Here is a 25,000-nt window from a genome sequence, read left to right on the forward strand (position 1 = left end):
ACATACACAACACTTTCTTTCATACCTCTCCTTATGGATCTGATGCAGGACGATGCAGGTGAAGATCCTCCTGTGCCTCAGTTTGAAATCTAGGTCAAATATTGCATGTGGTGTATGCGGAATGTTAATGTTCTTCCATATCATGTTGCTTGTTATGTCCGGGTATGTGTCTGTCCATTTTACTTCGGATGTGGGTTTCTGTATTCTATGTGTGATTGCGCACCTATACCAAATTTTTGTAGTGACATCTATAATGTTGTGTTTCTTCTCCCCTAGGCACAGGGAGATCCCCCCCACATCGTCCTGCATCACTCCCTCCTTCTCTTTGATTAATTTTTCCCATTCGCTCGACAAAGACAATTTTACATTTGCAAACACTCCCTCAATCACATCCTTTCTGCACACACACCCTTTATTTTTTAAACCCCTCACCACCATTTGTAAATCAAAATCCCCCCCACAGTTCAGTAAATCCCTTATTCTAATATATCCCGCTTTCGACATAGCTTCACACTTAATTACCCTCTCCCCATTTTTAAAATACGGGCTCGAGAGGAAGGGCAGTCGTAGCACTGACCCTCTCGTTCCGCACTCTGGTACAGTCCAGGATGAAACCTGATACCACGCACTGAGTACTTCCTGGAAAAACCGTGGCAAGTGTTTAAATGAATCCGGGTTATTGATCTGGTACAGGTTGTCCTCGTTGTAGAGTCCAAAACTGCACAGATATTGTTTGAAGTGGTTTTTCCAAACTACGTTCCGGTTCTGGTCCATAAATTTGCCTATCAATTTGACTCTTAGTGCTACTTTTTTTGTAAGTAAATCAATCAAAGCTAGCCCCCCCTGATCTTTAGCCCCTATTATTGTTTTGTGAGCTATACTCGCTGCTTTGTTTTTCCAAATAAAGTCCCTAATGGTCTTTGAAATCTCCTTAAAGGCCCAGTCCGGAAGCGTACAAGTACTCAGCGCATGATTCACTTTGGACAACACGAGAGCATTTGTTACGGCTACCCTTCCTCTCAACAATAGACCCCTCGCTTTCCACAAATTCAATGTTTTTTTAATTTTACCCACCACCTCTTTCCATGTTATATCATCACATTCATTCTCATTTTTCCCCATATTCACTCCCAACACTTTTCTTCTCTCACACACCGTTTTAAATCCCCACTTATTAACTAGATTGGATTCCTTACCTAGTAACATAATTTCTGACTTATTTTCATTTACTTTAGCCCCAGATGCTCTTTCATAAGTTTGTACATGTTTTAATATCAATTCTATATCCTCCTCTCCTTTTACCATTATATTCACGTCATCTGCATACTGTATTATTTTTACGTTTTCCTTACCTATACCTTTTATGTTTACGTCTTCCGATATCAGTGCTGCCAGCGGCTCTGGTACCAAGCTGTACAACAGCGCTGACATCGGACATCCTTGTCTCACTGACCTTGATATTTTAAAAGAATCAGTTAGTTCCCCGTTACATTTTATCTTGCTTTCCGCTCCTGTATACAACATATTTATCCATTCTCTCATTCTCTCTCCGAATCCAAACTTCTCTAACACCTTCCCCATGAACCCGTGATCTACTCTGTCAAAAGCTTTATTTAAATCAATCCCTAGCCATATTCCCCCCTCCCCTTCCATATCCCTGACCGTCTGTTTTATTGAAATGATTGAGTCTGCTATGTCTCTGTTTGGTATACTGTATGATTGTGTTTGTTCTATGATTGTTCCTATTACCTCCCTGATTCTATTGGCTATTGTTTTCGCTATGATTTTGTAGTCTGTGTTGAGTAGGCTGATTGGTCTGTAGTTGTCCAGATTTTTATTGTCCCCCTTGTTTTTGTAAAAAATAGTAACCACCCCTTCCCCTAAACTTTTTGGTATATGTTTCACTTTTTCCATATATTTACTCAATTTGTTCACCAAGGGCACCAGCTGCTCTTTGAAAGCTTGGTAGAATTCCGCAGTTAGGCCATCGCTCCCAGGACTTTTGTTTTTGTTTAACCCCTCTAAAGCACTTCTGATTTCTCCCTCTGTAAACTCACAATCACACCACATTTTATCGTCCTCGCTTAGTTTTTTCTTTAAGGCACCCAAAGCTCTGTTCACACTCACGCTATCACACTCCTGTCTCGAAAACAGGCTTTCATAATAGCCCTTTACTATTTCTAAAATTCCCTTTTTATCTGTCACACTTTTACCTGCTTCATTTAATAATTCATTTATTTCTGTTCTTTTTTGTTTTTGTTTTTCCAGACCTAAAAAAAAGGCTGTACTCCTCTCCCCCTCATACATATATTGTATTTTACTCCTAATGGCTGCACCCCTACTCTTTTTAAGTTCAATCACTCCCAACTGTTCTTTTAAATGTATGTATTTTTCGACACCTACATTATCTACACTGTCAAGCGATGCTATTTCCTCACTTAGTTGTTTTCTCAAATTCTCTTCCTTTCTATTTTCTCTCCACTTTTTCTCTTTACTATAATTGATACACTTTTTTTAAATTCTGACTTTTACACTATCCCACCACACATTCATATCTTCACTCTCATTCCACTCATATCCCACATCATTCAACAATCTTTCCATACTTTCACAAACATTCCATCATCCAGCAAGCTTGCATTAAAGCACCATATCCCTCCTTTACGTACATTTGTTTCTTTTCTAAACGTGATTTCTATTCCAGCGTGATCGCTCCACATATTAGTTTTATATTCAACTTCTTTAATCCACCTCACTACCTCGCATGTCACCAAAGCATAATCTATTCTAGATTGTTTTAATCTATTTAGTACAATTTGTCTCCTGGAGAACACCCTCTCCCATGGATGTAGCAATCTCCAAATATCAATGCATTGTTTCGTTATCATTATATCTTTAAGTGTCCCCCTGCTCACATCCCCCTTAAACACATTATTTTTTGACACATCGGTGGGTGTCATCGCCACATTAAAGTCACCGATTATTATACAATTCCTTTCCCACCATTTGCTTATTGCAATGAAGAATGTTTTCCTTTCTTTTTCTCCATTCGGTGCATATATATTTATGATTCTTATATTTTTCGTTTCATACACACAGTCTATTACTATTATTCTTCCTTCTTTGTCTCCATAAACCAAATTTACCCCTGTTACCCGACCCGTTTTGACTAAAACCGCCACTCCTCTCGCCCTCGACGTGCCATTGGAGCAGAAAATATGGCCCACAAAGTCTTTTTTTATGTCTTCCACCAGGGAATCATCCCACCTGGTCTCATGCAGGCACAAAACGTCATTCTGCAAGGAAAGAATCGCATGTCTTTTTTCTTTGTTCCTTAGTCCATTCACGTTAATCGAAAATAAATTAAAGGCCATTATCATAAAAATAAAAACAAAAAAAACGGATTTACAGGGGTTATTGTCAGTCATTATTTGTCCTTACATTTCAATTTTTTCACCAACTTTTTTCGTTGTCCAAGACTTAGTCTTTTTTGCGCACTCGCCAGTTCACCCACATCCATTTCGCTGCCCGTTTCATTGGGACTGGTGCTTTTACCCGTATTATTTAGCGTGATTTTTCTCCCTCCCGCCTGTCCAACACCACTCTCAGGCATCTCCCTCCCCTCTGTGCTCATGCTTACCCCCGGGTCTTCTGCCACGTCCCTTCCGTCTCCTTTTTTCCCTCTCTCGCTCGTTTTTCGCTGCTTCTGCTGTCCTCCCTCTCCAGCCAGCTCCGGCGTCTCCAGCTCGCACTCTGACGCCCGTTCTCCTCCGCTCTCTCTGCTCTGCTCCATTTCTCCGTCACTGTTCTCGTCTTCTCTGATCTCCTTCCTGCTTGCTCCGATCACCTCCTTCTCCTCCGCCTCCTCCTCGTACACCTCCTCCGCCTCGTCTTCATCCTCGTACACCTCCTCCACCTCGTTCTTGCTCTCCTCTCCGTTCTCACACTCACATTCATTTTCTCTTTTTTTACAGTTTGTGCATTTTGTGCTGTTCGCGCTGCACTCTCGCGCAAAGTGTCCCTGCACCCCACAGTTGTGGCACATAAATTCTGGACACTCTCTCAGGATGTGTCCCGGCTGGATGCACATCCTGCACACTTTTTGTTGTCTATCATGTATTACTCTAAAGTATTCGTTCCCCATCACAGTGTTAAACTTTGTGGAGTAAGGGAGTGACTGTACCTGGTCATTAAATCTGACCCGGACAAACCTCGTTCCGTCAGCTATCATTGTTCCAGGCCACATTCTGCGTTTTATTGGTGATGTCGGTTTCACTCCCCATCCCGTCAGCTTCCAAACTATTTCTTCATCTGTGATATACGCTGGCAGGTTTAAAAAAGACACCACCAGCTCATCATTATTTAGTTCTCTCGCCACGACTCTGGTCTCTCCGATCTTAAATCCATCCAGCAGCCTTTCCTTTCCTTTAATGTTGCTCACCGTCACCTCCAGTTTTTCAGGTCCCAGGGTTCTGCACGCCAGCAGGCCCCCACAGATCATTTTTATGTTGCTCATGACGTGATTTAGAGGAACTTTGTCTCCCACCATTTCAATGTTTAGTGTTAGTTTTCTCTCAAAAGACACTTTTGCTTCCTCTTTTTCTGCTCTCTCGCCACCTCTCCCATTCTCTGCATGCGGAGCAATCAGCCCGCCGCTCCTCTCTCTTCCTCTCTCTCTGTCATCCATTCCGTTCCCTGTTTCATTTGCCGTTTTCATCCGTCCTTTTTGTCCGTCGTTCTTCTCGTTGTCGTTTAATCCATTCCTTTGTTTCAGTGCCATGTTTGTTTGTTCACGTTGTTGTCCGTTCTCTTTTCCTTTTTCCATCTCTCCAGTCCGTGGTCCTGTCATCTTTGTGATCCGTCCGTGTGAGTTTGCTCGCGACATACGAGCAAACATTCACAAAAAACAAAAATTCTTCACAAAATTGTGGGAAAAAAACAGGAAAAAAGGTGAAAAGAAAAACGATCCCCCTAACAGTCAGTGACTGCTGGGGGACATTCACTCACAATCTGAGGTATTTAAATAAATCCAAAGCGCATCCAAAAAACAAACAAATTAGTCCAGCTGTCCTGCTCAGTACTGACACGTCAGCTCTCCTTCAGCACCACACAAACTCTGACAGCAAAAGGGGCGTGTTCAGGGTGGTATGGCCATAAGCCATTATTGTGTGCAGAAAGGGGATTTTTAAAGATGTCATGCCCTTGATTCTGGCTGAATTTTTGGACATGTGAATATGTCTCTATATGAAAAAAAAAAACATATGATCAAAAAAATGAAAAAGCTTACAGCACCTGGTATTCCCAGGCGGTCTCCCATCCAAGTACTAACCAGGCCTGACCTTGCTTAGCTTCCGAGATCGGGCGTGTTCAGGGTAGTATGGCCGTAAGCCATTATTGTGTGCAGACAGGGGCCTTTTAAAGATGTCATGCCCTTGATTCTGGCTGAATTTTTGGACATGTGAATATGTCTCTATATGATAAAAAAAACATATGATCAAAAAAAATGAAAAAGCTTACAGCACCTGGTATTCCCAGGCGGTCTCCCATCCAAGTACTAACCAGGCCCTACCCTGCTTAGCTTCCGAGATCGGACGAGATCAGGCGTGTTCAGGGTGGTATGGCTGTAAGCCATTATTGTGTGCAGAAAGGGGCCTTTTAAAAATGTCATGCCCTTGATTCTGGCTGAATTTTTGGACATGTGAATATGTCTCTGTATGATAAAAAAAACATATGATAAAAAAAAATGAAAAAGCTTACAGCACCTGGTATTCCCAGGCGGTCTCCCATCCAAGTACTAACCAGGACCGACCCTGCTTAGCTTCCGAGATCTGACGAGATCGGGCGTGTTCAGGGTGGTATGGCCGTAAGCCATTATTGTGTGCAGAAAGGGGCCTTTTAAAGATGTCATGCCCTTGATTCTGGCTGAATTTTTGGACATGTGAATATGTCTCTATATGATAAAAAAAAACATATGATCAAACAAAATGAAAAAGCTTACAGCACCTGGTATTCCCAGGCGGTCTCCCATCCAAGTACTAACCAGGCCCGACCCTGCTTAGCTTCTCAGATTGGACGCGATCGGGCGTGTTCAGGGTGGTATGGCCGTAAGCCATTATTGTGTGCAGAAAGGGGCCTTTTAAAGATGTCATGCCCTTGATTCTGGCTGAATTTTTGGACATGTGAATATGTCTCTATATGATAAAAAAAAACATATGATCAAAAAAATGACAAAGCTTACAGCACCTGGTATTCCCAGGCGGTCTCCCATCCAAGTACTAACCAGGCCCGACCCTGCATAGCTTCCGAGATCGGACGAGATCGGGCGTGTTCAGGATGGTATGGCCGTAAGCCATTATTGTGTGCAGGAAGGGGCCTTTTAAAGATGTCATGCCCTTGATTCTGGCTAAATTTTTGGACATGTGAATATGTCTCTATATGATAAAAAAAAAACATATGATCAAAAAAATGAAAAAGCTTACAGCGTCTGGTATTCCCAGGCGGTCTCCCATCCAAGTACTAACCAGGCCCTACCCTGCTTAGCTTCCGAGATCGGACGAGATCAGGCGTGTTTTTTTTTTTTTTATCTTTTATTATCAAAATTACAAAAACATTTATAATTCTTTCACATCATTTACAACAAATGCTATTACAATACATACACCCTCTAAATTAACCCTCCCCTCTGATGCAAACGGCACCCTAAAAACAATAAAAACATAGCATCAGGAAAAAAAACTCAAACCACCCCTGATACCCCCAACTCATGACAACTCTTCTGAGTCCCTCCCCCAAAGCAAACACCCCTCTGAAAACAAACCACAAAAACATACAAAAACCCCACAGTATTCTCAAAAAACCACTGAGAAAAAAAAAACCACCAAATCAAATCACCCATTTTCCCCATGACCAAAAAAGAAGCCCTCGTACCAAAAAAACAAAAACAAAATAATTTAGACATCCCACATAATTCCCTCCTCATTTACTCTACACACATTCGCACCTTCCACAAACATTCTCACAAACTCACTCTCATTCGCTATGTACAACAATTTAAGATGTGCTTTCCATTCATTCACAAACATTCTCCACACATTCATTTTCTTACTTTCATACAGTGCATAATTCCTTCTGTTAAAAACCGCTTTTCTTGCAAAAGCCAAAATTATATTCATTACATTGTGATTTTTTTGTTTTGTTCCCACCCCCAACAACACCGACAATTCCCACCCCCTTTCATTCCAACACTCATTCTTACTGCATTTCCCCAACATTTCTCTTATTTTTCCCCAAAAATAAACCAATTCCCCACACGTAACAAACAAATGTATTAAATCCTCATCCGTACTTTCACATACACAACACTTTCTTTCATACCTCTCCTTATGGATCTGATGCAGGACGATGCAGGTGAAGATCCTCCTGTGCCTCAGTTTGAAATCTAGGTCAAATATTGCATGTGGTGTATGCGGAATGTTAATGTTCTTCCATATCATGTTGCTTGTTATGTCCGGGTATGTGTCTGTCCATTTTACTTCGGATGTGGGTTTCTGTATTCTATGTGTGATTGCGCACCTATACCAAATTTTTGTAGTGACATCTGTAATGTTGTGTTTCTTCTCCCCTAGGCACAGGGAGATCCCCCCCACATCGTCCTGCATCACTCCCTCCTTCTCTTTGATTAATTTTTCCCATTCGCTCGACAAAGACAATTTTACATTTGCAAACACTCTCTCAATCACATCCTTTCTGCACACACACCCTTTATTTTTTAAACCCCTCACCACCATTTGTAAATCAAAATCCCCCCCACAGTTCAGTAAATCCCTTATTCTAATATATCCCGCTTTCGACATAGCTTCACACTTAATTACCCTCTCCCCATTTTTAAAATACGGGCTCGAGAGGAAGGGCAGTCGTAGCACTGACCCTCTCGTTCCGCACTCTGGTACAGTCCAGGATGAAACCTGATACCACGCACTGAGTACTTCCTGGAAAAACCGTGGCAAGTGTTTAAATGAATCCGGGTTATTGATCTGGTACAGGTTGTCCTCGTTGTAGAGTCCAAAACTGCACAGATATTGTTTGAAGTGGTTTTTCCAAACTACGTTCCGGTTCTGGTCCATAAATTTGCCTATCAATTTGACTCTTAGTGCTACTTTTTTTGTAAGTAAATCAATCAAAGCTAGCCCCCCCTGATCTTTAGCCCCTATTATTGTTTTGTGAGCTATACTCGCTGCTTTGTTTTTCCAAATAAAGTCCCTAATGGTCTTTGAAATCTCCTTAAAGGCCCAGTCCGGAAGCGTACAAGTACTCAGCGCATGATTCACTTTGGACAACACGAGAGCATTTGTTACGGCTACCCTTCCTCTCAACAATAGACCCCTCGCTTTCCACAAATTCAATGTTTTTTTAATTTTACCCACCACCTCTTTCCATGTTACATCATCACATTCATTCTCATTTTTCCCCATATTCACTCCCAACACTTTTCTTCTCTCACACACCGTTTTAAATCCCCACTTATTAACTAGATTGGATTCCTTACCTAGTAACATAATTTCTGACTTATTTTCATTTACTTTTGCCCCAGATGCTCTTTCATAAGTTTGTACATGTTTTAATATCAATTCTATATCCTCCTCTCCTTTTACCATTATATTCACGTCATCTGCATACTGTATTATTTTTACGTTTTCCTTACCTATACCTTTTATGTTTACGTCTTCCGATATCAGTGCTGCCAGCGGCTCTGCTACCAAGCTGTACAACAGCGCTGACATCGGACATCCTTGTCTCACTGACCTTGATATTTTAAAAGAATCAGTTAGTTCCCCGTTACATTTTATCTTGCTTTCCGCTCCTGTATACAACATATTTATCCATTCTCTCATTCTCTCCCCGAATCCAAACTTCTCTAACACCTTCCCCATGAACCCGTGATCTACTCTGTCAAAAGCTTTATTTAAATCAATCCCTAGCCATATTCCCCCCTCCCCTTCCATATCCCTGACCGTCTGTTTTATTGAAATGATTGAGTCTGCTATGTCTCTGTTTGGTATACTGTATGATTGTGTTTGTTCTATGATTGTTCCTATTACCTCCCTGATTCTATTGGCTATTGTTTTCGCTATGATTTTTTAGTCTGTGTTGAGTAGGCTGATTGGTCTGTAGTTGTCCAGATTTTTATTGTCCCCCTTGTTTTTGTAAAAAATAGTAACCACCCCTTCCCCTAAACTTTTTGGTATATGTTTCACTTTTTCCATATATTTACTCAATTTGTTCACCAAGGGCACCAGCTGCTCTTTGAAAGCTTGGTAGAATTCCGCAGTTAGGCCATCGCTCCCAGGACTTTTGTTTTTGTTTAACCCCTCTAAAGCACTTCTGATTTCTCCCTCTGTAAACTCACAATCACACCACATTTTATCGTCCTCGCTTAGTTTTTTCTTTAAGGCACCCAAAGCTCTGTTCACACTCACGCTATCACACTCCTGTCTCGAAAACAGGCTTTCATAATAGCCCTTTACTATTTCTAAAATTCCCTTTTTATCTGTCACACTTTTACCTGCTTCATTTAATAATTCGTTTATTTCTGTTCTTTTTTGTTTTTGTTTTTCCAGACCTAAAAAAAAGGCTGTACTCCTCTCCCCCTCATACATATATTGTATTTTACTCCTAATGGCTGCACCCCTACTCTTTTTAAGTTCAATCACTCCCAACTGTTCTTTTAAATGTATGTATTTTTCGACATCTACATTATCTACACTGTCAAGCGATGCTATTTCCTCACTTAGTTGTTTTCTCAAATTCTCTTCCTTTCTATTTTCTCTCCACTTTTTCTCTTTACTATAATTGATACACTTTTTTTTAATTCTGACTTTTACACTATCCCACCACACATTCATATCTTCACTCTCATTCCACTCATATCCCACATCATTCAACAATCTTTCCATACTTTTCACAAACATTCCATCATCCAGCAAGCTTGCATTAAAGCACCATATCCCTCCTTTACGTACATTCGTTTCTTTTCTAAACGTGATTTCTATTCCAGCGTGATCGCTCCACATATTAGTTTTATATTCAACTTCTTTAATCCACCTCACTACCTCGCATGTCACCAAAGCATAATCTATTCTAGATTGTTTTAATCTATTCAGTACAATTTGTCTCCTGGAGAACACTCTCTCCCATGGATGTAGCAATCTCCAAATATCAATGCATTGTTTCGTTATCATTATATCTTTAAGTGTCCCCCTGCTCACATCCCCCTTAAACACATTATTTTTTGACACATCGGTGGGTGTCATCGCCACATTAAAGTCACCGATTATTATACAATTCCTTTCCCACCATTTGCTTATTGCAATGAAGAATGTTTTCCTTTCTTTTTCTCCATTCGGTGCATATATATTTATGATTCTTATATTTTTCGTTTCATACACACAGTCTATTACTATTATTCTTCCTTCTTTGTCTCCATAAACCAAATTTACCCCTGTTACCCGACCCGTTTTGACTAAAACCGCCACTCCTCTCGCCCTCGACGTGCCATTGGAGCAGAAAATATGGCCCACAAAGTCTTTTTTTATGTCTTCCACCAGGGAATCATCCCACCTGGTCTCCTGCAGGCACAAAACGTCATTCTGCAAGGAGAGAATCGCATGTCTTTTTTCTTTGTTCCTTAGTCCATTCACGTTTATCGAAAATAAATTAAAGGCCATTATCATAAAAATAAAAACAAAAAAAACGGATTTACAGGGGTTATTGTCAGTCATTATTTGTCCTTACATTTCAATTTTTTCACCAACTTTTTTCGTTGTCCAAGACTTAGTCTTTTTTGCGCACTCGCCAGTTCACTCACATCCATTTCGCTGTCCGTTTCATTGGGACTGGTGCTTTTACCCGTATTATTTAGCGTGATTTTTCTCCCTCCCGTCTGTCCAACACCACTCTCAGGCATCTCCCTCCCCTCTGTGCTCATGCTTACCCCCGGGTCTTCTGCCACGTCCCTTCCGTCTCCTTTTTTCCCTCTCTCGCTCGTTTTTCGCTGCTTCTGCTGTCCTCCCTCTCCAGCCAGCTCCGGCGTCTCCAGCTCGCACTCTGACGCCCGTTCTCCTCCGCTCTCTCCGCTCTGCTCCATTTCTCCGTCACTGTTCTCGTCTTCTCTGATCTCCTTCCTGCTTGCTCCGATCACCTCCTTCTCCTCCGCCTCCTCCTCGTACACCTCCTCCGCCTCGTCTTCATCCTCGTACACCTCCTCCACCTCGTTCTTGCTTTCCTCTCCGTTCTCACACTCACATTCATTTTCTCTTTTTTTACAGTTTGTGCATTTTGTGCTGTTCGCGCTGCACTCTCGCGCAAAGTGTCCCTGCACCCCACAGTTGTGGCACATAAATTCTGGACACTCTCTCAGGATGTGTCCCGGCTGGATGCACATCCTGCACACTTTTTGTTGTCTATCATGTATTACTCTAAAGTATTCGTTCCCCATCACAGTGTTAAACTTTGTGGAGTAAGGGAGTGACTGTACCTGGTCATTAAATCTGACCCGGACAAACCTCGTTCCGTCAGCTATCATTGTTCCAGGCCACATTCTGCGTTTTATTGGTGATGTCGGTTTCACTCCCCATCCCGTCAGCTTCCAAACTATTTCTTCATCTGTGATATACGCTGGCAGGTTTAAAAAAGACACCACCAGCTCATCATTATTTAGTTCTCTCGCCACGACTCTGGTCTCTCCGATTTTAAATCCATCCAGCAGCCTTTCCTTTCCTTTAATGTTGCTCACCGTCACCTCCAGTTTTTCAGGTCCCAGGGTTCTGCACGCCAGCAGGCCCCCACAGATCATTTTTATGTTGCTCATGACGTGATTTAGAGGAACTTTGTCTCCCACCATTTCAATGTTTAGTGTTAGTTTTCTCTCAAAAGACACTTTTGCTTCCTCTTTTTCTGCTCTCTCGCCACCTCTCCCATTCTCTGCATGCGGAGCAATCAGCCCGCCGCTCCTCTCTCTTCCTCTCTCTCCGTCATCCATTCCGTTCCCTGTTTCATTTGCCGTTTTCATCCGTCCTTTTTGTCCGTCGTTCTTCTCGTTGTCGTTTAATCCATTCCTTTGTTTCAGTGCCATGTTTGTTTGTTCACGTTGTTGTCCGTTCTCTTTTCCTTTTTCCATCTCTCCAGTCCGTGGTCCTGTCATCTTTGTGATCCGTCCGTGTGAGTTTGCTCGCGACATACGAGCAAACATTCACAAAAAACAAAAATTCTTCACAAAATTGTGGAAAAAAAAACAGGAAAAAAAGGTGAAAAGAAAAACGATCCCCCTAACAGTCAGTGACTGCTGGGGGACATTCACTCACAATCTGAGGTATTTAAATAAATCCAAAGCGCATCCAAAAAACAAACAAATTAGTCCAGCTGTCCTGCTCAGTACTGACACGTCAGCTCTCCTTCAGCACCACACAAACTCTGACAGCAAAAGGGGCGTGTTCAGGGTGGTATGGCCGTAAGCCATTATTGTGTGCAGACAGGGGCCTTTTAAACATGTCATGCCCTTGATTCTGCCTGAATTTTTGGACATGTGAATATGTCTCTATATGATAAAAAAAAAAAACATATGATCAAAAAAATGAAAAAGCTTACAGCACCTGGTATTCCCAGGCGGTCTCCCATCCAAGTACTAACCAGGCCCGACCCTGCTTAGCTTCCAAGATCGGACGAGATCGGGCTTGTTCAGGGTGGTATGGCCATAAGCCATTATTGTGTGCAGAAAGGGGCCGTTTAAAGATGTCATGCACTTGATTCTGGCTGAATTTTTGTACATGTGAATATGTCTCCATATGATAAAAAAAAAAACATATGATCAAAAAAATGAAAAAGCTTACAGCACCTGGTATTCCCAGGCGGTCTCCCATCCAAGTACTAACCAGACCCAACACTGCTTAGCTTCCGAGATCGGACGAGTTCAGGGTGGTATGGCCTTAAGCCATTATTGTGTGCAGAAAGGGGCCTTTTAAAGATGTCATTCCCTTGATTCTGGCTGAATTTTTGGACATGTGAATATGTCTCCATATGATAAAAAATAAAAATATGATCAAAAAAATGAAAAAGCTTACAGCACCTGGTATTCCCAGGCGGTCTCCCATCCAAATACTAACCAGGCACGACCCTGCTTAGCTTCCAAGATCGGACGAGATCGGGCGTGTTCTTTTTTTTTTTTATCTTTTATTATCAAAATTACAAAAACATTTATAATTCTTTCACATCATTTACAACAAATGCTATTACAATACATACACCCTCTAAATTAAACCTCCCCTCTGACGCAAACGGCACCCTAAAAACAATAAAAACATAGCATCAGGAAAAAAAACTCAAACCACCCCTGATACCCCCAACTCATGACAACTCTTCTGAGTCCCTCCCCCAAAGCAAACACCCCTCTGAAAACAAACCACAAAAACATACAAAAACCCCACAGTATTCTCAAAAAACCACTGAGAAAAAAAAAACCACCAAATCAAATCACCCATTTTCCCATGACCAAAAAAGAAGCCCTCGTACCAAAAAAACAAAAACAAAATAATTTAGACATCCCACATAATTCCCTCCTCATTTACTCTACACACATTCGCACCTTCCACAAACATTCTCACAAACTCACTCTCATTCGCTATGTACAACAATTTAAGATGTGCTTTCCATTCATTCACAAACATTCTCCACACATTCATTTTCTTACTTTCATACAGTGCATAATTCCTTCTGTTAAAAACCGCTTTTCTTGCAAAAGCCAAAATTATATTCATTACATTGTGATTTTTTTGTTTTGTTCCCACCCCCAACAACACCGACAATTCCCACCCCCTTTCATTCCAACACTCATTCTTACTGCATTCTTATTCTTATTCTTATTCTTATTCTTATATTTTTCGTTTCATACACACAGTCTATTACTATTATTCTTCCTTCTTTGTCTCCATAAACCAAATTTACCCCTGTTACCCGACCCGTTTTGACTAAAACCGCCACTCCTCTCGCCCTCGACGTGCCATTGGAGCAGAAAATATGGCCCACAAAGTCTTTTTTTATGTCTTCCACCAGGGAATCATCCCACCTGGTCTCCTGCAGGCACAAAACGTCATTCTGCAAGGAAAGAATCGCATGTCTTTTTTCTTTGTTCCTTAGTCCATTCACGTTTATCGAAAATAAATTAAAGGCCATTATCATAAAAATAAAAACAAAAAAAACGGATTTACAGGGGTTATTGTCAGTCATTATTTGTCCTTACATTTCAATTTTTTCACCAACTTTTTTCGTTGTCCAAGACTTAGTCTTTTTTGCGCACTCGCCAGTTCACTCACATCCATTTCGCTGTCCGTTTCATTGGGACTGGTGCTTTTACCCGTATTATTTAGCGTGATTTTTCTCCCTCCCGCCTGTCCAACACCACTCTCAGGCATCTCCCTCCCCTCTGTGCTCATGCTTACCCCCGGGTCTTCTGCCACGTCCCTTCCGTCTCCTTTTTTCCCTCTCTCGCTCGTTTTTCGCTGCTTCTGCTGTCCTCCCTCTCCAGCCAGCTCCGGCGTCTCCAGCTCGCACTCTGACGCCCGTTCTCCTCCGCTCTCTCCGCTCTGCTCCATTTCTCCGTCACTGTTCTCGTCTTCTCTGATCTCCTTCCTGCTTGCTCCGATCACCTCCTTCTCCTCCGCCTCCTCCTCGTACACCTCCTCCGCCTCGTCTTCATCCTCGTACACCTCCTCCACCTCGTTCTTGCTTTCCTCTCCGTTCTCACACTCACATTCATTTTCTCTTTTTTTACAGTTTGTGCATTTTGTGCTGTTCGCGCTGCACTCTCGCGCAAAGTGTCCCTGCACCCCACAGTTGTGGCACATAAATTCTGGACACTCTCTCAGGATGTGTCCCGGCTGGATGCACATCCTGCACACTTTTTGTTGTCTATCATGTATTACTCTAAAGTATTCGTTCCCCATCACAGTGTTAAACTTTGTGGAGTAAGGGAGTGACTGTACCTGGTCATTAAATCTGACCCGGACAAACCTCGTTCCGTCAGCTATCATTGTTCCAGGCCACATTCTGCGTTTTATTGGTGATGTCGGTTTCACTCCCCATCCCGTCAGCTTCCAAACTATCTCTTCATCTGTGATATACGCTGGCAGGTTTAAAAAAGACACCACCAGCTCATCATTATTTAGTTCTCTCGCCACGACTCTGGTCTCTCCGATCTTAAATCCATCCAGCAGCCTTTCCTTTCCTTTAATGTTGCTCACCGTCACCTCCAGTTTTTCAGGTCCCAGGGTTCTGCACGCCAGCAGGCCCCCACAGATCATTTTTATGTTGCTCATGACGTGATTTAGAGGAACTTTGTCTCCCACCATTTCAATGTTTAGTGTTAGTTTTCTCTCAAAAGACACTTTTGCTTCCTCTTTTTCTGCTCTCTCGCCACCTCTCCCATTCTCTGCATGCGGAGCAATCAGCCCGCCGCTCCTCTCTCTTCCTCTCTCTCCGTCATCCATTCCGTTCCCTGTTTCATTTGCCGTTTTCATCCGTCCTTTTTGTCCGTCGTTCTTCTCGTTGTCGTTTAATCCATTCCTTTGTTTCAGTGCCATGTTTGTTTGTTCACGTTGTTGTCCGTTCTCTTTTCCTTTTTCCATCTCTCCAGTCCGTGGTCCTGTCATCTTTGTGATCCGTCCGTGTGAGTTTGGTCGCGACATACGAGCAAACATTCACAAAAAACAAAAATTCTTCACAAAATTGTGGAAAAAAAACAGGAAAAAAAGGTGAAAAGAAAAACGATCCCCCTAACAGTCAGTGACTGCTGGGGGACATTCACTCACAATCTGAGGTATTTAAATAAATCCAAAGCGCATCCAAAAAACAAACAAATTAGTCCAGCTGTCCTGCTCAGTACTGACACGTCAGCTCTCCTTCAGCACCACACAAACTCTGACAGCAAAAGGGGCGTGTTCAGGGTGGTATGGCCGTAAGCCATCATTGTGTGCAGACAGGGGCCTTTTAAAGATGTCATGCCCTTGATTCTGGCTGAATTTTTGGACATGTGAATATGTCTCTATATGATAAAAAAAAACATGATCAAAAAAATGAAAAAGCTTACAGCACCTGGTATTCCCAGGCGGTCTCCCATCCAAGTACTAACCAGGCCCGACCCTGCTTAGCGTCCAAGATTGGACGAGTTCAGGGTGGTTTGGCCGTAAGCCATTATTGTGTGCAGAAAGGGGCCTTTTAAAGATGTCATGCCCTTGATTCTGGCTGAATTTTTGGACATGTGAATATGTCTCTATATGATAAAAAAAAAACATATGATCAAAAAAATGAAACAGCTTACAGCATTTGGTATTCCACAGGCGGTCTCCCATCCAAGTACTAACGAGGCCCGACCCTGCTTAGTTTCCGAGATCGGACGAAAACGGACGAGTTCAGGGTGGTTTGACTGTAAGCCATTATTGTGTGCAGAAAGGGGCCTTTTAAAGATGTCATGCCCTTGATTCTGGTTGAATTTTTGGACATGTGAATATGTCTCCATATGATAAAAAAAAATCATATGATCAAAAAAAATTAAAAAGCTTACAGCACCTGTTATTCCCAGGCGGTCTCCCATCCAAGTACTAACCAGGCCCGACCCTGTTTAGCTTCTGAGATCGGACGAGTTCATGGTGGTATGTCCTTAAGCCATTATTGTATGCAGAAAGGGGCCTTTTAAAGATGTCATGCCCTTGATTCTGGCTGAATTTTTGGACATGTGAATATGTCTCTATATGATAAAAAAAAAACATATGATCAAAAAAATGAAAAAGCTTACAGCACCTGGTATTCCCAGGCGGTCTCCCATCCAAGTACTAACCAGGCCCGACCCTGCTTAGCTTCCGAGATCGGACGTGTTCAGGGTGGTATGGCCGTAAGCCATTATTGTATGCAGAAAGGGGCCTTTTAAAGATGTCATGCCCTTGATTCTGGCTGAATTTTTGGACATGTGAATATGTCTCTATATGATAAAAAAAAACATATGATCAAAAAAAATGAAAAAGCTTACAGCACCTGGTATTCACAGGCGGTCTCCCATCCAAGTACTAACCAGGCCCGACCCTACTTAGCTTCCGAGATCGGACGAGATCGGGCGTGTTCAGGGTGGTATGGCCGTAAGCCATTATTGTATGCAGAAAGGGGCCTTTTAAAGATGTCATGCCCTTGATTCTGGCTGAATTTTTGGACATGTGAATATGTCTCTATATGATCAAAAAAAAAACATATGATCAAAAAAATGAAACAGCTTACAGCATTTGGTATTCCACAGGCGGTCTCCCATCCAAGTACTAACGAGGCCCGACCCTGCTTAGTTTCCGAGATCGGACGAAAACGGACGAGTTCAGGGTGGTTTGACTGTAAGCCATTATTGTGTGCAGAAAGGGGCCTTTTAAAGATGTCATGCCCTTGATTCTGGTTGAATTTTTGGACATGTGAATATGTCTCTATATGATAAAAAAAAATCATATGATCAAAAAAAATTAAAAAGCTTACAGCACCTGTTATTCCCAGGCGGTCTCCCATCCAAGTACTAACCAGGCCCGACCCTGCTTAGCTTCCGAGATCGGACGAGTTCAGGGTGGTATGTCCTTAAGCCATTATTGTATGCAGAAAGGGGCCTTTTAAAGATGTCATGCCCTTGATTCTGGCTGAATTTTTTGACATGTGAATATGTCTCTATATGATAAAAAAAAACATATGATCAAAAAAATGAAAAAGCTTACAGCACCTGGTATTCCCAGGCGGTCTCCCATCCAAGTACTAACCAGGCCCGACCCTGCTTAGCTTCCGAGATCGGACGAGATCGGGCGTGTTCAGGGTGGTATGGCCGTAAGCCATTATTGTATGCAGAAAGGGGCCTTTTAAAGATGTCATGCCCTTGATTCTGGCTGAATTTTTGGACATGTGAATATGTCTCTTTATGATAAAAAAAAAACATATGATCAAAAAAATGAAAAAACTCACAGCACCTGGTATTCCCAGACGGTCTCCCATCCAGGTACTAACCAGGCCCTACCCTACTTAGCTTCCGAGATCGGACGAGATCAGGCGTGTTCAGGGTGGTATGGCTGTAAGCCATTATTGTGTGCAGACAGGGGCCTTTTAAAGATGTCATGCCCTTGATTCTGGCTGAATTTTTGGACATGTGAATATGTCTCTATATGATAAAAAAAAACATATGATCAAAAAAAATGAAAAAGCTTACAGCACCTGGTATTCCCAGGCGGTCTCCCATCCAAGTACTAACCAGGCCCGACCCCGCTTAGCTTCCGAGATCGGACGAGATCGGGCGTGTTCAGGGTGGTATGGCCGTAAGCCATTATTGTGTGCAGAAAGGGGCCTTTTAAAGATGTCATGCCCTTGATTCTGGCTGAATTTTTGGACATGTGAATATGTCTCTACATGATAAAAAAAAACATATGATCAAACAAAATGAAAAAGCTTACAGCGTCTGGTATTCCCAGGCGGTCTCCCATCCAAGTACTAACCAGGCCCGACCCTGCTTAGCTTCTGAGATCAGACGAGATCGGGCGTGTTCAGGGTGGTATGGCTGTAAGCCATTATTGTGTGCAGAAAGGGGCCTTTTAAAGATGTCATGCCCTTGATTCTGGCTGAATTTTTGGACATGTGAATATGTCTCTATATGATAAAAAAAAAACATATGATCAAAAAAATGAAAAAGCTTACAGCACCTGGTATTCCCAGGCGGTCTCCCATCTAAGTACTAACCAGGCCCGACCCTGCATAGCTTCCGAGATCGGACGAGATCGGGCGTGTTCAGGGTGGTATGGCCGTAAGCCATTATTGTGTGCAGAAAGGGGCCTTTTAAAGATGTCATGCCCTTGATTCTGGCTAAATTTTTGGACATGTGAATATGTCTCTATATGATAAAAAAAAAACATATGATCAAAAAAATGAAAAAGCTTACAGCGTCTGGTATTCCCAGGCGGTCTCCCATCCAAGTACTAACCAGGCACGACCCTACTTAGTTTCCGAGATCGGACGAGATCGGGCGTGTTAAGGGTGGTATGGCCGTAAGCTGTTATTGTGTGCAGAAAGGGGCCTTTTAAAGATGTCATGCCCTTGATTCTGGCTGAATTTTTGGACATGTGAATATGTCTCTATATGATAAAAAAAAAACATATGATCAAAAAAATGAAAAAGCTTACAGCACCTGGTATTCCCAGGCGGTCTCCCATCCAAGTACTAACCAGGCCCTAACCTGCTTAGCTTCCGAGATCGGACGAGATCAGGCGTGTTCAGGGTGGTATGGCCATAAGCCATTATTGTGTGCAGACAGGGGCCTTTTAAAGATGTCATGCCCTTGATTCTGGCTGAATTTTTGGACATGTGAATATGTCTCTATATGATAAAAAAAAACATATGATCAAAAAAATGAAAACGCTTACAGCACCTGGTATTCCCAGGTGGTCTCCCATCCAAGTACTAACCAGGCCCGACCCTGCTTAGCTTCCGAGATGGGACGAGATCGGGCGTGTTAAGGGTGGTATGGCCGTAAGCCATTATTGTGTGCAGACAGGGGCCTTTTAAAGATGTTATGCCCTTGATTCTGGCTGAATTTTTGGACATGTGAATATGTCTCTATATGATAAAAAAAAAAACATATGATCAAAAAAATGAAAAAGCTTACAGCACCTGGTATTCCCAGGCGGTCTCCCATCCAACTACTAACCAGGCCCTACCCTGCTTTGCTTCTGAGATCGGACGAGTTCAGGGTGTTATGGACGTAAGGCATTATTGTATGCAGAAAGGGGCCTTTTAAAGATGTCATGCCCTTGATTCTGGCTGAATTTTTGGACATGTGAATATGTCTCTATATGATAAAAAAAAACATATGATCAAAAAAAATGAAAAAGCTTACAGCACCTGGTATTCCCAGGCGGTCTCCCATCCAAGTACTAACCAGGCCCGACCCTGCTTAGCTTCCGAGATCGGACGAGATCGGGCGTGTTTTTTTTTTTTTTTATCTTTTATTATCAAAATTACAAAAACATTTATAATTCTTTCACATCATTTACAACAAATGCTATTACAATACATACACCCTCTAAATTAAACCTCCCCTCTGACGCAAACGGCACCCTAAAAACAATAAAAACATAGCATCAGAAAAAAAAACTCAAACCACCCCTGATACCCCCAACTCATGACAACTCTTCTGAGTCCCTCCCCCAAAGCAAACACCCCTCTGAAAACAAACCACAAAAACATACAAAAACCCCACAGTATTCTCAAAAAACCACTGAGAAAAAAAAAAAACACCAAATCAAATCACCCATTTTCCCCATGACCAAAAAAGAAGCCCTCGTACCAAAAAAACAAAAACAAAATAATTTAGACATCCCACATAATTCCCTCCTCATTTACTCTACACACATTCGCACCTTCCACAAACATTCTCACAAACTCACTCTCATTCGCTATGTACAACAATTTAAGATGTGCTTTCCATTCATTCACAAACATTCTCCACACATTCATTTTCTTACTTTCATACAGTGCATAATTCCTTCTGTTAAAAACCGCTTTTCTTGCAAAAGCCAAAATTATATTCATTACATTGTGATTTTTTTGTTTTGTTCCCACCCCCAACAACACCGACAATTCCCACCCCCTTTCATTCCAACACTCATTCTTACTGCATTTCCCCAACATTTCTCTTATTTTTCCCCAAAAATAAACCAATTCCCCACACGTAACAAACAAATGTATTAAATCCTCATCCGTACTTTCACATACACAACACTTTCTTTCATACCTCTCCTTATGGATCTGATGCAGGACGATGCAGGTGAAGATCCTCCTGTGCCTCAGTTTGAAATCTAGGTCAAATATTGCATGTGGTGTATGCGGAATGTTAATGTTCTTCCATATCATGTTGCTTGTTATGTCCGGGTATGTGTCTGTCCATTTTACTTCGGATGTGGGTTTCTGTATTCTATGTGTGATTGCGCACCTATACCAAATTTTTGTAGTGACATCTGTAATGTTGTGTTTCTTCTCCCCTAGGCACAGGGAGATCCCCCCCACATCGTCCTGCATCACTCCCTCCTTCTCTTTGATTAATTTTTCCCATTCGCTCGACAAAGACAATTTTACATTTGCAAACACTCTCTCAATCACATCCTTTCTGCACACACACCCTTTATTTTTTAAACCCCTCACCACCATTTGTAAATCAAAATCCCCCCCACAGTTCAGTAAATCCCTTATTCTAATATATCCCGCTTTCGACATAGCTTCACACTTAATTACCCTCTCCCCATTTTTAAAATACGGGCTCGAGAGGAAGGGCAGTCGTAGCACTGACCCTCTCGTTCCGCACTCTGGTACAGTCCAGGATGAAACCTGATACCACGCACTGAGTACTTCCTGGAAAAACCGTGGCAAGTGTTTAAATGAATCCGGGTTATTGATCTGGTACAGGTTGTCCTCGTTGTAGAGTCCAAAACTGCACAGATATTGTTTGAAGTGGTTTTTCCAAACTACGTTCCGGTTCTGGTCCATAAATTTGCCTATCAATTTGACTCTTAGTGCTACTTTTTTTGTAAGTAAATCAATCAAAGCTAGCCCCCCCTGATCTTTAGCCCCTATTATTGTTTTGTGAGCTATACTCGCTGCTTTGTTTTTCCAAATAAAGTCCCTAATGGTCTTTGAAATCTCCTTAAAGGCCCAGTCCGGAAGCGTACAAGTACTCAGCGCATGATTCACTTTGGACAACACGAGAGCATTTGTTACGGCTACCCTTCCTCTCAACAATAGACCCCTCGCTTTCCACAAATTCAATGTTTTTTTAATTTTACCCACCACCTCTTTCCATGTTACATCATCACATTCATTCTCATTTTTCCCCATATTCACTCCCAACACTTTTCTTCTCTCACACACCGTTTTAAATCCCCACTTATTAACTAGATTGGATTCCTTACCTAGTAACATAATTTCTGACTTATTTTCATTTACTTTTGCCCCAGATGCTCTTTCATAAGTTTGTACATGTTTTAATATCAATTCTATATCCTCCTCTCCTTTTACCATTATATTCACGTCATCTGCATACTGTATTATTTTTACGTTTTCCTTACCTATACCTTTTATGTTTACGTCTTCCGATATCAGTGCTGCCAGCGGCTCTGCTACCAAGCTGTACAACAGCGCTGACATCGGACATCCTTGTCTCACTGACCTTGATATTTTAAAAGAATCAGTTAGTTCCCCGTTACATTTTATCTTGCTTTCCGCTCCTGTATACAACATATTTATCCATTCTCTCATTCTCTCCCCGAATCCAAACTTCTCTAACACCTTCCCCATGAACCCGTGATCTACTCTGTCAAAAGCTTTATTTAAATCAATCCCTAGCCATATTCCCCCCTCCCCTTCCATATCCCTGACCGTCTGTTTTATTGAAATGATTGAGTCTGCTATGTCTCTGTTTGGTATACTGTATGATTGTGTTTGTTCTATGATTGTTCCTATTACCTCCCTGATTCTATTGGCTATTGTTTTCGCTATGATTTTGTAGTCTGTGTTGAGTAGGCTGATTGGTCTGTAGTTGTCCAGATTTTTATTGTCCCCCTTGTTTTTGTAAAAAATAGTAACCACCCCTTCCCCTAAACTTTTTGGTATATGTTTCACTTTTTCCATATATTTACTCAATTTGTTCACCAAGGGCACCAGCTGCTCTTTGAAAGCTTGGTAGAATTCCGCAGTTAGGCCATCGCTCCCAGGACTTTTGTTTTTGTTTAACCCCTCTAAAGCACTTCTGATTTCTCCCTCTGTAAACTCACAATCACACCACATTTTATCGTCCTCGCTTAGTTTTTTCTTTAAGGCACCCAAAGCTCTGTTCACACTCACGCTATCACACTCCTGTCTCGAAAACAGGCTTTCATAATAGCCCTTTACTATTTCTAAAATTCCCTTTTTATCTGTCACACTTTTACCTGCTTCATTTAATAATTCGTTTATTTCTGTTCTTTTTTGTTTTTGTTTTTCCAGACCTAAAAAAAAGGCTGTACTCCTCTCCCCCTCATACATATATTGTATTTTACTCCTAATGGCTGCACCCCTACTCTTTTTAAGTTCAATCACTCCCAACTGTTCTTTTAAATGTATGTATTTTTCGACATCTACATTATCTACACTGTCAAGCGATGCTATTTCCTCACTTAGTTGTTTTCTCAAATTCTCTTCCTTTCTATTTTCTCTCCACTTTTTCTCTTTACTATAATTGATACACTTTTTTTTAATTCTGACTTTTACACTATCCCACCACACATTCATATCTTCACTCTCATTCCACTCATATCCCACATCATTCAACAATCTTTCCATACTTTTCACAAACATTCCATCATCCAGCAAGCTTGCATTAAAGCACCATATCCCTCCTTTACGTACATTCGTTTCTTTTCTAAACGTGATTTCTATTCCAGCGTGATCGCTCCACATATTAGTTTTATATTCAACTTCTTTAATCCACCTCACTACCTCGCATGTCACCAAAGCATAATCTATTCTAGATTGTTTTAATCTATTCAGTACAATTTGTCTCCTGGAGAACACTCTCTCCCATGGATGTAGCAATCTCCAAATATCAATGCATTGTTTCGTTATCATTATATCTTTAAGTGTCCCCCTGCTCACATCCCCCTTAAACACATTATTTTTTGACACATCGGTGGGTGTCATCGCCACATTAAAGTCACCGATTATTATACAATTCCTTTCCCACCATTTGCTTATTGCAATGAAGAATGTTTTCCTTTCTTTTTCTCCATTCGGTGCATATATATTTATGATTCTTATATTTTTCGTTTCATACACACAGTCTATTACTATTATTCTTCCTTCTTTGTCTCCATAAACCAAATTTACCCCTGTTACCCGACCCGTTTTGACTAAAACCGCCACTCCTCTCGCCCTCGACGTGCCATTGGAGCAGAAAATATGGCCCACAAAGTCTTTTTTTATGTCTTCCACCAGGGAATCATCCCACCTGGTCTCCTGCAGGCACAAAACGTCATTCTGCAAGGAGAGAATCGCATGTCTTTTTTCTTTGTTCCTTAGTCCATTCACGTTTATCGAAAATAAATTAAAGGCCATTATCATAAAAATAAAAACAAAAAAAACGGATTTACAGGGGTTATTGTCAGTCATTATTTGTCCTTACATTTCAATTTTTTCACCAACTTTTTTCGTTGTCCAAGACTTAGTCTTTTTTGCGCACTCGCCAGTTCACTCACATCCATTTCGCTGTCCGTTTCATTGGGACTGGTGCTTTTACCCGTATTATTTAGCGTGATTTTTCTCCCTCCCGTCTGTCCAACACCACTCTCAGGCATCTCCCTCCCCTCTGTGCTCATGCTTACCCCCGGGTCTTCTGCCACGTCCCTTCCGTCTCCTTTTTTCCCTCTCTCGCTCGTTTTTCGCTGCTTCTGCTGTCCTCCCTCTCCAGCCAGCTCCGGCGTCTCCAGCTCGCACTCTGACGCCCGTTCTCCTCCGCTCTCTCCGCTCTGCTCCATTTCTCCGTCACTGTTCTCGTCTTCTCTGATCTCCTTCCTGCTTGCTCCGATCACCTCCTTCTCCTCCGCCTCCTCCTCGTACACCTCCTCCGCCTCGTCTTCATCCTCGTACACCTCCTCCACCTCGTTCTTGCTTTCCTCTCCGTTCTCACACTCACATTCATTTTCTCTTTTTTTACAGTTTGTGCATTTTGTGCTGTTCGCGCTGCACTCTCGCGCAAAGTGTCCCTGCACCCCACAGTTGTGGCACATAAATTCTGGACACTCTCTCAGGATGTGTCCCGGCTGGATGCACATCCTGCACACTTTTTGTTGTCTATCATGTATTACTCTAAAGTATTCGTTCCCCATCACAGTGTTAAACTTTGTGGAGTAAGGGAGTGACTGTA

At 41.9% G+C, this 25,000-nt stretch overlaps 13 non-coding genes and 7 pseudogenes across 13 annotated transcripts; all 20 read right to left on the bottom strand.

The window, feature by feature from the left end:
- Positions 1-5,280: 5,280 nt before the first annotated feature.
- On the bottom strand, positions 5,281-5,389 carry LOC132976626 (5S ribosomal RNA; annotated as a pseudogene).
- Positions 5,390-5,510: 121 nt separating this feature from the next.
- Positions 5,511-5,629, bottom strand: LOC132976673 (5S ribosomal RNA). The gene has a single exon (XR_009673736.1). It is a non-coding gene; the product is annotated as a 5S ribosomal RNA (ribosomal RNA).
- A 121-nt stretch (positions 5,630-5,750) lies between these two features.
- LOC132976280 (5S ribosomal RNA) lies at positions 5,751-5,869 on the bottom strand. The gene has a single exon (XR_009673429.1). It is a non-coding gene; the product is annotated as a 5S ribosomal RNA (ribosomal RNA).
- Positions 5,870-5,991: 122 nt separating this feature from the next.
- LOC132976587 (5S ribosomal RNA) lies at positions 5,992-6,110 on the bottom strand. The gene has a single exon (XR_009673718.1). It is a non-coding gene; the product is annotated as a 5S ribosomal RNA (ribosomal RNA).
- A 121-nt stretch (positions 6,111-6,231) lies between these two features.
- Positions 6,232-6,350, bottom strand: LOC132976385 (5S ribosomal RNA). Its single transcript, XR_009673528.1, has one exon. It is a non-coding gene; the product is annotated as a 5S ribosomal RNA (ribosomal RNA).
- Positions 6,351-12,635: 6,285 nt separating this feature from the next.
- Positions 12,636-12,754, bottom strand: LOC132976444 (5S ribosomal RNA). The gene has a single exon (XR_009673584.1). It is a non-coding gene; the product is annotated as a 5S ribosomal RNA (ribosomal RNA).
- A 123-nt stretch (positions 12,755-12,877) lies between these two features.
- LOC132976145 (5S ribosomal RNA) lies at positions 12,878-12,986 on the bottom strand (annotated as a pseudogene).
- Positions 12,987-16,128: 3,142 nt separating this feature from the next.
- LOC132976750 (5S ribosomal RNA) lies at positions 16,129-16,237 on the bottom strand (annotated as a pseudogene).
- Positions 16,238-16,833: 596 nt separating this feature from the next.
- On the bottom strand, positions 16,834-16,942 carry LOC132976597 (5S ribosomal RNA; annotated as a pseudogene).
- Positions 16,943-17,064: 122 nt separating this feature from the next.
- Positions 17,065-17,183, bottom strand: LOC132976303 (5S ribosomal RNA). Its single transcript, XR_009673450.1, has one exon. It is a non-coding gene; the product is annotated as a 5S ribosomal RNA (ribosomal RNA).
- Positions 17,184-17,549: 366 nt separating this feature from the next.
- On the bottom strand, positions 17,550-17,658 carry LOC132976150 (5S ribosomal RNA; annotated as a pseudogene).
- A 121-nt stretch (positions 17,659-17,779) lies between these two features.
- On the bottom strand, positions 17,780-17,898 carry LOC132976158 (5S ribosomal RNA). Its single transcript, XR_009673376.1, has one exon. It is a non-coding gene; the product is annotated as a 5S ribosomal RNA (ribosomal RNA).
- Positions 17,899-18,020: 122 nt separating this feature from the next.
- On the bottom strand, positions 18,021-18,139 carry LOC132976473 (5S ribosomal RNA). The gene has a single exon (XR_009673612.1). It is a non-coding gene; the product is annotated as a 5S ribosomal RNA (ribosomal RNA).
- Positions 18,140-18,261: 122 nt separating this feature from the next.
- LOC132976475 (5S ribosomal RNA) lies at positions 18,262-18,380 on the bottom strand. Its single transcript, XR_009673614.1, has one exon. It is a non-coding gene; the product is annotated as a 5S ribosomal RNA (ribosomal RNA).
- Positions 18,381-18,502: 122 nt separating this feature from the next.
- Positions 18,503-18,621, bottom strand: LOC132976504 (5S ribosomal RNA). The gene has a single exon (XR_009673642.1). It is a non-coding gene; the product is annotated as a 5S ribosomal RNA (ribosomal RNA).
- A 122-nt stretch (positions 18,622-18,743) lies between these two features.
- LOC132976349 (5S ribosomal RNA) lies at positions 18,744-18,862 on the bottom strand. Its single transcript, XR_009673495.1, has one exon. It is a non-coding gene; the product is annotated as a 5S ribosomal RNA (ribosomal RNA).
- Positions 18,863-18,984: 122 nt separating this feature from the next.
- On the bottom strand, positions 18,985-19,103 carry LOC132976610 (5S ribosomal RNA; annotated as a pseudogene).
- A 122-nt stretch (positions 19,104-19,225) lies between these two features.
- LOC132976406 (5S ribosomal RNA) lies at positions 19,226-19,344 on the bottom strand. The gene has a single exon (XR_009673548.1). It is a non-coding gene; the product is annotated as a 5S ribosomal RNA (ribosomal RNA).
- Positions 19,345-19,465: 121 nt separating this feature from the next.
- On the bottom strand, positions 19,466-19,584 carry LOC132976485 (5S ribosomal RNA). The gene has a single exon (XR_009673624.1). It is a non-coding gene; the product is annotated as a 5S ribosomal RNA (ribosomal RNA).
- A 123-nt stretch (positions 19,585-19,707) lies between these two features.
- On the bottom strand, positions 19,708-19,829 carry LOC132976224 (5S ribosomal RNA; annotated as a pseudogene).
- Between the last annotated feature and the right edge of the window lie 5,171 nt (positions 19,830-25,000).

The sequence above is a fragment of the Labrus mixtus genome, chromosome 6 (assembly GCF_963584025.1).
Source record: "Labrus mixtus chromosome 6, fLabMix1.1, whole genome shotgun sequence".
NCBI lineage: Eukaryota > Metazoa > Chordata > Actinopteri > Labriformes > Labridae > Labrus > Labrus mixtus.